We start from the raw sequence: 11,690 nt of genomic DNA on the forward strand, positions 1-11,690 counted from the left end.
CTTGCATCTCCCTTCCACCCTCCCTATCCCACCCCTCTAGATGGTCACAAAACACCGAGCTGGTCTCCCTGTGCTATGCAGCTGCTTCCCACTAGCTATCTATTTTACTTTTGGTAATGTATATATGTCTATGCCACTCTCTCACTTCGTCCCAGCTTATCCTTCCCCCTCCCCGTGTCCTCAAGTCCATTCTCTATGTCTGCATCTTTATTGGTTCACCTGCTCTTACTTGGGAAGCCAATCTTGACATGCTCTAAAAGTCCTTTGAGCAGTCATCCATGAAATATCTATTGAGTATCTAGCAGGTGTCAGGCTCTAGGTCCTAGAGCAACAACGGTCAGCAGAACACTTCTTGCCTTCATGGAGGTTACAGCTATTTAGCAAGACAGGACATTAATCAAATGACAGCCTGAACACATAACTTCAACAGTGATAGTGCTGGAAAGAAAAGTACAAGAGCTGTAACAGAGCACAACAAGAAAAACTGACCTCCTTCCAGGTTCCACACCTGGGAAACAGCATGTGCAAAGGCCCTGGGAGAATTTAGAGGAACAATACCTGAGTCATTTCCCCCCATTTTATTTCTGTCACATATTCATGATTGGAAATTCTGTAAAGATTACACAATAAAAGCTCCATTTCCAATGTGTATAAATCTCTTATTTTACTAAAGGAAGTATCACATGGCCTGGGTAAATAAAACCAGATTTAGTGCTCCAGGGTGGTGATGTTTTCAAATTAACTTTTCCAAATGCTGTCACTTTTCCAGCATTTATTAAATTTATAATAAACCTGTTTTTAAATTCCTCATGCCCACCCTCCCCAACCCCGCATGTTTTCTGGATGTTTCCAGTTCTGTCTCTCTCAAACATTCCTTCCATGTGAGTATATCCTGGAAGTCAGTGGGGAAGAATGTCCTCCCATACTGTTTTGTAAGCATCTTTGTTCCTTCTGCCAAAGCTGTACAGGGGCCCGACCCTGTGCCGGCACTCCAGGGCCAGGTCCCACCCCTCCCACCCTACTCCTGCTTCAGTGGGCTCTAGCTTTAATCACTCCCCCCCAGGGTCTGGACTTCTGCTCAGCCCTTCTCCAGAGAGCAAGTGGAATAAGATCTGGGTGATATTAATGGTCCTGCTTCCTAATACCACCACCCCACCCACTGCTTCAAATCAGATCTGTCTGATCTCTACCCATCCCGATGAGTTAGGCATAAATGCATTGCCAAATTCCATTCCTACCAGGGATCTCTGGAGTACGTCAATGAAGTTACACTCTCTGTCCTTGTCTTTTGTCCTTTCCCCTCCTGCAGGCATCTACTATTTAAAGCCCTGCCCCCATCCTCCATCTCCAGAGCTGGTCCAGAGGGCCTCCCCAGAGCCATCGACAGAATGGCTTCTATATCAGTAGGGTCCCAGAAGCAAACAGATGCTACCTTCATATTAGGATAATTGATTTCATAGATAATTTAATAGAGGGACTATTTACAAAGACGTGGCAAGGGTGTAGGGAACCATGAGGATTTGTATGATACTCAAGGGCAGGTAGCATCAGGGTGTCACCCTCCCTGGGCCTGAAGAGGGAAGGCGAAAGAGCATCTGCACTGATTCCATGGCAGGCTTCCAATAAAGCCAGATTCCAAGTCATCTTACTTGTCTCGTATTACCTGGCCCTTTGGTCCTGGTAGGCCCTTTTCCTCACAGCTCTAGCCTACATCTCCAGACCCCTCCCTAAGCCCCATGCAGAGGTTACTCTTCAGCATAGGGTTTTCCTGTCTCTAACCTGGCCCACAGGCCTTCCTATGAACCCAGTGGATGCAGGCACCTGGCTGAGTCCACCTGCCCCTCTAGCTTCTCTCTCTTCCTCAGTTGAGGATCTGAGAACCGTGCTAAGAGTCACCACCTTGGCCCTCTGACCTCTGGCCTCTTTGTTAGCTGGTGACTGGTACCCAATCAGGCTGAACATTGAAGTCACGGCCAATTTCTGTGGCAGCTTGATGTGGTGGTCTTGCAACCCTCCTTTTCCAAACCAACATAGTTTGGTCCACTCATGGCTCAGGCAGCTGTATCCAATCCTTTTCCAGGATTATCTACCATGAGAAGGAAGGATCCCTCCCACCATCCCCTCCCTGTCCTCCATGGGTCACTATTACAGAGAACACAAAGCAAGGCGGCCCAAAACTCCCACAGAAATCAGTGAAGCAACTGAAGTTTTTATTCACTTTCCATTATAGCCCCTCCCTCTGAGGGTGGTCAGGGCAACACGAGCAATGTGCACAGGCTCGACCCTCTCCCAACAGGTTCCTAGATCCTTCTGAGAGCAGACTGCTGCCTCAGCCCCTCCCCACAACTGCTCCAGACACACCCAGATGCATCTAACCTGGGAGTCCTGCTTCCCAGCACACCCGGCTGTCCCACCGGGACCACGGCTCGGTTACAGTTTGATGAGGGACAGACAGCTCTGTGCAAGCAGTCACTCACAGACCTTCCGAATATTCTTCCTTCTGTTCAACTGTCAGAAGCTGAAGTCATGCAGCCCACTGTGTAAAATGCTCTCTGTCCAGTGGATGGGATTTCAGGCGGACAAGTTAACTTCAATTAATTTGTCCTTCTTTACACCCTGGGATTAATAATTGTGTTTTTAAATAGGAAAATAATGCAAATGTAAAAAGATGCTTACCAAAATCATATAGTAATGTAGTAAATGCTTATGATAGAACACTAAGTTATAAAAGTACAACACAAAGCATGATTTCAACTAGGTGAAAAATAAAAGAAGTGAAATAAAATAAATAAAAACCCAAGCATAGAAAAAAAAAAAGTGGCAGGAAAATTTTTTTAAATACAACTCTAGGTTCTGGGAAAAAACCTCTTAGCTTGGAAGGCCCACCCTGATTCTCCAACAGGCTGCCCACAGCCCCATTTCTGCCCCAGACTTCTGGGTGTGCTTTGGTCAGTAGAGAAGACACTATGACTAGGAATTTGATTTTATCCTAGGTAAGGAAAAGCTATATGTAAAAACTGGAGAGTTTTGAGGTGCCTTAGAATAGGAGGGATGGGAAGAGAAGAGAATACGAACTGTGAGGGAAGAGCTTAAATAGAGAAGAGAACTCTAAAACCTGGCTATGGGGCAGGGCCAAACCAAAAAGAGAAACAAAGAAAAATTTCCTATGGGATGAAGAGGAAGGCATATTCAATGTAAAGTTGTTTCCTATTGTGTGCTGTGCTGTAATACCCCTCCATTACCCCCACATATTCAGTAAAAACCTCTTATAACAACAATCTCATAATATTGATATTTGAGTAAATAAAGGAGAAGAGGTCTTCTGCAATATGGACCAATACAGGAGCTGATGTAAGACAAGCCCTCTTATATTAGCCACGATAAGTTAGGCTATGGCAACCTATTCAAAACAAACAAAAAAACTCAGTAGTTCAACACATTAAAGTTATGTTTCTTGCTCATATCACAAGCCAATGCAGGTCAGGCAGCTCTCCTGCATGGCTTTCCTCCAAACAGTGACTCAGAAATTCACACAGTTTCCATCTTGCACTTTCACCATCTAAGAGTCTTTCACTACTTGATGAGTGGGAGAAGGGAGGTAGTGTGGTCAATAACACTACTGAAGCTGTAGCTAGAAGAAACCTATACCATTAAATGTATATATTAAGGGACTTCCCTGGTGGTGCAGTGCTTAAGAATCCGCCTGCCAATGCAGGGGACACAGGTTCGAGCCCTCATCTGGGAAGATCCCACATGCCGCGGAGCAACTAGGCCCGTGTGCCACAACTACTGAGCCTGTGCTCTAGAGCCCGTGAGCCACAACTACTGAGCCCACGTGCCACAACTACTGAAGGCTGTGCACCTAGAGCCTGTGCTCCACAACAAAAGAAGCCACCACAATGAGAAGCCCACGCACCGCAACAAAGAGTAGCCCCCGCTCGCCGCAACTAGAGAAAGCCCATGCGCAGCAACGAAGACCCCACACAGCCAAAAATAAATAAAATTAATTAATTTTTTAAGATGTATGTATTAAAACATAAGAAAAGTTGAACACCAGTGATCTAAGTGTCCAAGTCAAAAACTTTTAGAAAAAAACCCAGCATATTAAACACCCCCCCAACAAATAGAAGGGAAAAATAAAGATAAGAGCAAAAATCAATGAAATAGAGAAAAAGACATGCAATAGAGGAAATCAGCAGTCAAAAGTGTATTCTTTGAATAGACTAATACAATTAATAAACGCCTGGCAAGGCAGATCTAGAGAGAAAAAAAAATGAGAGAGAGAGAGAGAGAATACAAATACCAAAATCTGGCATAAAAAATGCGATATCACTACAGACCTTACATACATTTAAAGGACAATGAGAGGCTATTATAAGCAACTTGATGCCAATAAATTGGCATTCTATATGTGCATATTTATGCCAATAAATTGGAAATTTTAGGTGAAATATTCAAGTTTGTTAAAATACAATTTACTGGGCTTCCCTGGTGGCGCAGTGGTTAAGAATCCGCCTGCCAATGCAGGGGACACGAGTTCAAGCCCTGGTCCAGGAAAATCCCACATGCCGCGGAGCAACTAACTCCACACTCCACAACTACTGAGCCTGCGGGCGCTCTAGAGCCCGCGAGCTACCACTACTGAAGCCTGCGTGCCTAGAGCCCGTGCTCTGCAACAAGAGAAGCCACCGCAGTGAGAAGTCCGTACACCACAACGAAGAGTAGCCCCCGCTCACTGCAACTAGAGAAAGCCCGTGTGCAGCAACGAAGACCCAATGCAGCCAAAAATAAATAAACAAAATAAATAAATTTATTTTAAAAAAAAATACAATTTACCAAAATTTCCACAAGAAGAAATAGAAAATACCAATAGTCTTATAGCTATCAAAGAAATTGAATCTGGCATTAAAACTCTTCCACAGGGCTTCCCTGGTGGCGCAGTGGTTGAGAATCTGCCTGCTAATGCAGGGGACATGGGTTCGAGCCCTGGTCTGGGAAGATCCCACATGCCGCGGAGCAACTAGGCCCGTGTGCCACAACTACTGAGCCTGTGCTCTAGAGCCCGTGAGCCACAACTACTGAGCCCACGTGCCACAACTACTGAGCCTGTGCTCTAGAGCCCGTGAGCCACAACTACTGAGCCTGCACGTCTGGAGACTGTGCTCCGCAACAAGAGAGGCCGCGATAGTGAGAGGCCCGTGCATCGCGATGAAGAGTGGCCCCCGCTTGCCACAACTAGAGAAAACCCTCGCACAGAAACGAAGACCCAACACAGCCAAAAATTAATTAATTAATTAATTAATTTTTAAAAATAAATAAATAAATAAAAACTCTTCCACAAAGAAAACTGCAAGCCCAAATGGAGTCACAAAAATTTAAGGTATAAATAATACTGATCTAAACAGATGCATCCAGAGAATAGAAGAGGAGAAACATCCAAACTCATTTGGTAAGTCTTGCAAAACCTTGATCCCTTGATATCAGAGAGACATTACAAGAAAGAAAAATTACTGCCCAACGTCGTAGGCTGAAAAATTTAGAGGAGCACGTGGCAAGCCTATGTGGTAAACAAATAACAATATCCACCACAGTGTCCTCTTCTGGTCATTAAATATCCCTTTGTTCCCTTCTTTCCACAAATAGAACACCTTCAACTGCTCTTCATGGAAAACAATCCAAAATCCAATGTGTCATTGCATTTCTCAGTCCTCTCTGTCAGGAACAAATGTGACTTCTTTTAGACTGTGAACTAAAAGGGCAAGTTGTCTGTCTCATACCCATGCCAACATACAAATGTGCAGTGATGCAACAGGAAGAGGATAACTTCACTTAACACTCCCATTCGGAAAGGGGAAGACTGAGAGACCCACAGGGGTCACTGTTCCACAGCTACACTGGTATGACACTGCTGAATACACTGGTATTGCAATGCTGAAGTACCAACGGGCAGACATTAGAATGGCTGCCTAGCCAGGGGCAGGAATTCTCCCCTTCACTGTTCTTTGTGATCCTAGGCACCACCATTTGAGAGGCTTCCTCTTGGACCCTTACTCTCTTTGGCCACATTTAAAGATGGCACTGGAGAGAATGTTTTCTTAGGGGCTGTGCAACTTCCTGCACAGTTTTAAGGCTTAACTAAAGGACTCAAACTTTTTACACAGGCTTGTGGTTTCTTTTACAATACAGTTTCCTCAAAAATAACTTTCTAACCTATTTGCATCCAGACCATTCCATGTGCCAATAGTCACACTCAGTGTTCCTTTTGTAAGACCCAGTTTTCAAGTTTGCTTTATTCTTTTGCCTTCTTGCCCCCGCATACTCTCTTTCAATGTGACAGTGATTTCCTTGAATCTAGCTGGAACAAAGGAACACACCTTTAATCAGGTATTTTCCATGATTCACTTTAACCAGCTGAGATATTTCCTTGGGCCTTTGTCACGAAAAGCCTTTTAAATTCCCATCTCTTACTAACTGGGAACTAGAAGCAGTCAGCTTTTCTAACTCTGCAGGCCTCAATATTCTGGACTTTGTCTATTCCATTTAATTTAATTGGCAAAACAGCCAATCCTATGCTTTTTTATTTTAAGTTGAGATATAATTGTTATACCATAATACTCACCTTTTTAAGATGTACAATTCAGTGTTTTTTCCTATACTCACAAAGCTGTGCAACCATTACCACTGTCTAATTTCAGAATATTTTCATCACCCAAAAAGAAACCTTGTAACCATTAGCAGTCACTCCCCATTTCCCATTCCCTCTATCCCCTAGATTCATCTGTTTTCTGACTCTATAGATCTGCTTATTCTAGGTATTTCAGATAAATGGAATATGTGGTCTTTTGTGTCTGGTTTCTTTCACTTAGCATAACGTTTTCAAGGTTCATCCACACTGTAATATGAATCAGTACTTCATTTCTTTTTATGGCGGAATAATATTCCATTGTGTAGATACACTATACAGTAAGTCCCCTACATATGAACCTTCAAGTTGCAAACTTTCAAAGATGTGAACATGCATCTGGTTCCAGCAAGGAACCAGAACCTGTGCCATCAACGTCAGGCATGAGTGAAATTGCAGCTTGTCCTCCATCTCCTATTGCCAGCTGTTGTGCTATACTACTGTACTTTTCAAGGTACTGTACTGTAAGATTAAAAATATTTTCTTTATTTTTTGTTTGTTTTTTATGTATTATTTGTGTGAAAAGTATTATAAACCTATTACATTACAATACTATATAGTTGATTGTGTTAGTTGGGTACCTAGGCTAACTTTGTTGGACTCACAAACAACTTGGACTTAACGAATGTGCTCTCAGAATGGAACTTGTTCATATGTAGGGGACTTACTGTATTTTGTTTATTCATCTGTTTATGAACATGTGGACTGTTTCCACTTTGGAGCTATTATGAATAACGCTGCCAAGAACATTTGTGTACAAGTATTTGTGTGGATGTATGTTTTCATTTCTCTCGGATAGATATCTAGGGGTGGAATTTGTGGGTCATATAGGAACTCTACGTTTAAGATTTTGAGGAACTGTCAAACTCTTTTCCAGAAAGGCCATCCCATATGACATTCTCACCAGCAACGCATGAGGGTTTCAATTTCTCCATATTCTCACCATCACTTGTCAGTGTCTCTATTTGACTATAGCCAGCTTAGTGGGTGGGCAGTTGTATCTCATAGTTTACTTTGCATTTCCCTAATGACTAATGATGTTGAACATCTTTTCATGTGTTTATTGGCCATTTGTATATCTTATGTGGAGAAATGTTGATCATATTCTTATATTCTTTGCCCAGTTTTTTCTTTCTTTCTTTTTTTTGGCCATGCGGTGTGGCATGTGGGATCTTAGTTCCCCAACCAGGGATCGAACCCTTGCCCCTGCAGTGGAAGTGCAGAGTCTTAACCACTGGACCACCAGGGAAGTCCCTATTTTTTTCATTTTCATTCATCTCAAAGTATTTTCTAATTTCCCTTGGGATTTCTTCTTTGATCCATTGATTATTCAGAAGAAATATGTTTAATTTCAACATGTTTGTGAATTTCCTTCTGTTATGGCTTTCAAATTTTGTTCTGCTGTGGTTGGGGAACATACATTATTACAAACTTTTAAAATTTATTGAGATTTGTTTTATGGCTTGACATATGGTCCATCCTAGAGAATGTTCCATGTGTACTTGAGAAGAATGTATATTCTGCTGTTGTTGAGTGCAGAGTTCTATTTCTCTGTTAGGTCTAGTCTGTTTATATTGTTGTTCAAGTCTCTGCTTCCTTGTTGATTATCTGTCTATCCTTTATCATCTGTCTGTTCTATCCATTATTGAAAGTAGGGTACTGAAGTCTCCAACTGTTATTGTAAAACTCTATTTCTCTCTTCAATTCTCATTTTTCACTTCATGTATTTTGGGGCTCTTTTGTTAGATGCATAGATTTATCATTTTATATCTGCTTGTTGGATTGATTCTTTTATAACAATAAAAGAATTAAAATGTTCTTCTTTGTTTCTAGTAACAATTTTTGTCTTAAAGAGTACTTTGTCTGATATTAATATAGCCATTCCAGCTTTCTTTTGATTACTATTTGCATGGTATATCTTTTTCCATCCTTTTACTTTCAATCTATTTCTGTCTTTGAATCTAACATGTGTCTCTTGTAGACAGCATATAGTTGGGTCATGGATGTTTGTTAGTTTGTCTGTTTGTTTGATTTTTATTCATTCTTCCAGTCTCTGGCCAATTCTATTCTGAGCTCATCTTTTTTCTTGTAATACCTTGACAACTGCAGCCAACAGTAGTCAACATACATTACTAATGTTCTGTTTTTCAATCTCTTCTCCTAGAAATGTCATATAAATAAACATGGATTCTGTCTCCCAAGTTAGATCGATTTTTTTTAAAGATTTCCTTCAATTATTTTTATTTATTTATTTATTTTAGTTTTTGGCCACACCCCACGGCATGTGGGATCTTAACTCCTTGACCAGGGATCGAACCTGCACCTCCCTCATTGGAAGGCAGAGTCTTAACCACTGGACTGTCGGGGAAATCCCTAGATCAATTATTGATGTTTCAGCATTAAAGCAGTGAGAGGGACTTCCCTGGTTGTCCAGTGGCTAAGGCTCCACGCTCCCAATGCAGGGGGCCAGGGTTCGATCCCTGGTCAGGGAACTAGATCCCACATGCCGCACCTAAGAGTTCACATGCCGCAACTAAAGATCCCGCATGCTGCAACTAAAGATCCCACATGCTGCAACTAAAGATCTCACATGCTGCAACCAGAAAAAAGATCCCGCATGCCACAACTAAAGATCTCACATGCCGCAACGAAGGTCCTGCACGTGGCAACAAAGATCCCGCCTGCCACAACTAAGACCTGGTGCAGCCAGATGGATAGATAGCTAGATAGACAGATAGATAGATACACAGATATTAAAAATAAATAAATAAAGCAGTGAGATATTTCCAGTCTCCAACATTAGTTTTCCGCTCAGCATACCAACAGACCATTAAGCTGTTGGAGCAGTGCCCTACTTAGAGGTACCAATATCTCTATGAGTAAGAAATTTATATTAGAGTACAATAAGCTGTACTCTGGTAATAAATAAACCCAAAATTCTAAGCGGTCTAACCCAACAAAGGTTTATTTCTCACTTATGTCACTATTCAATGCAGGTCAGGCAACTGTTCTGCATTGCCCTCTCCACGCAGTAACAAGTTCCTTACAAATGGCAATTTAGTCATCTCAGAGTTCTTAACTTCTAGAACCACAGACAGGAAAGGGAGAGTGGCTGATAGCACAGGGGGTTTCTTGCCAGGCTTGAAAATGGTATATATCACTCCTGCCTACATCTAATGGGCCAGACTTAGTCACATGTCTCTAACTCAGCTGCAATAGAGATGGAAACTTTACATGAATACATTGATCACTAACAGTCTGCACCATACTCCTGTTCCCTATATATATTAAAGTTTCACCTGTGAAGTGGAGGAAGATGGTTAAAGTTCACTATTTTATGAATACAGGGCATCCAGAACAGGAGGAGTCATCATGGCTAAGCGCTGTGGGCTCTGGAGCCAGGTTGTCTGGGTTCAAATCTTGGATCCACTACTTAATAATAATTCTATCGCCTTACAGCTCCATGCTTCACCCCTATAAATTTCAGTTCCTCATCTTAAAGTGGGGATTAAATAGTACCTAGGCTAGCTCCTAGGCTTATTGTCAATATGAAATGAGACAATTCATGTAAAAACAGCATAGTACCTAGCACACAGCAAGTATATCAGAGATGTTACCTATTATTAAATAGGTTAAAGAGCTATAAAATAATGGGAAAGGAAACCATACAGTGAATATTATTGCCATTAATGATATTTTCCTCTGCATGCCTGATTAGAAATGTGTTTGTCTGGGGAGCTCCAAGCGGTGGCAGGAAAGTGTAAGGCCAGACAGACAAGGTGCTAATGGGACTATTTATGTGAGAGGAATGGGCATCTGATAATGGTATTAGCTCTCACAAGTACATGGTCCAAGTCTGAGAATGATCCCCTGAGTACTTAGAGAGGAGGAGAGGCTTAATTGGAGTGCAATTTAAATTTTGATCACACTCCTACCCACAGGAGAGTGGAGCTGCTTGCATGGTGTCAAGAGGCTTGGACTCTACTTTGACTGCCTCTGATAGTCCAAAGCATACAGCCCTGCAAAGCCCAGGAGGACGGGCTTTCCTGCTTGAAGGAAACCAGCAAGTGTACGTCTATCAGCACCACTGAGGGGGCGAGGGGGCTGGACTATGAGCTCTTGTTGCTGCTGCAGCTAAGAGGTGATGCTGCAAGGGGACCAGAGAGATAAAGTCCTCACCTGAGCTGTGTGTGGTGTGTCCAGTGTTTGAATCCAGAGTCTTCATCTGAGAGCACAGTGGTTAAAAGCACAGGTTCTGGAGTCAGACTGACTGAATTCAAACCCTAACTCTGACCCTGAATTAACTGTGTGAATCTAAACCTGTCACTAACTCCTCCAAACCTGAGAGTCTTCATCCATGAGCTGAAATTTATATTATTGTGTTGGCTGTCTTCTACTTGCCCCTCCATATCCACTCTCCACTCTTCTCTACACAGAAGAGTAGAGGAGTCTTGGGAGGCTGGACTATAAGAACCGTATCAAGGGGGACTTCCCTGCTGGCACAGTGGTTAAGAATCCGTCTGCCAGTGCAGGGGACACGGGTTCAAGCCCTGGTCTGGGAAGATCCTACATGCCACAGAGCAATTAAGCCCGTGCGCCACAACTACTGAGCCTGCGCTCTAGGGCCCGCGAGCCACAACTACTGAGCCCGTGAGCCACAACTACTGAAGCCCGTACGCCTAGAGCCCGTGCTCCACAACAAGAGAAGCCACTGCAATGAGAAGCCTGTGCACTGCACTGAAGAGTAGCCCCCGCTCGCCGCAACTAGAGAAAGCCCACACACAACAATGAAGACCCAACGCAGCCAAAAATAAATAAATAAATAAAATTTAAAAAAAGAACTGTATCAAGGGACTCCTTTGCTCTCTGGTTCTGGTTGTGCCCAAGAAATGGGCAGGTGGGAGGAGAGTGAAATCTTGATATTTATTTCCCTAGATCCCACACTGCAGGGTTGCTGAGAGTTGGTTGTGACCTTCTCCCCAAAACCACAGCTACTTTTCAGGCAGCT

The sequence above is a fragment of the Balaenoptera acutorostrata genome, chromosome 9 (genome assembly GCF_949987535.1).
Source record: "Balaenoptera acutorostrata chromosome 9, mBalAcu1.1, whole genome shotgun sequence".
Lineage (NCBI taxonomy): Eukaryota > Metazoa > Chordata > Mammalia > Artiodactyla > Balaenopteridae > Balaenoptera > Balaenoptera acutorostrata.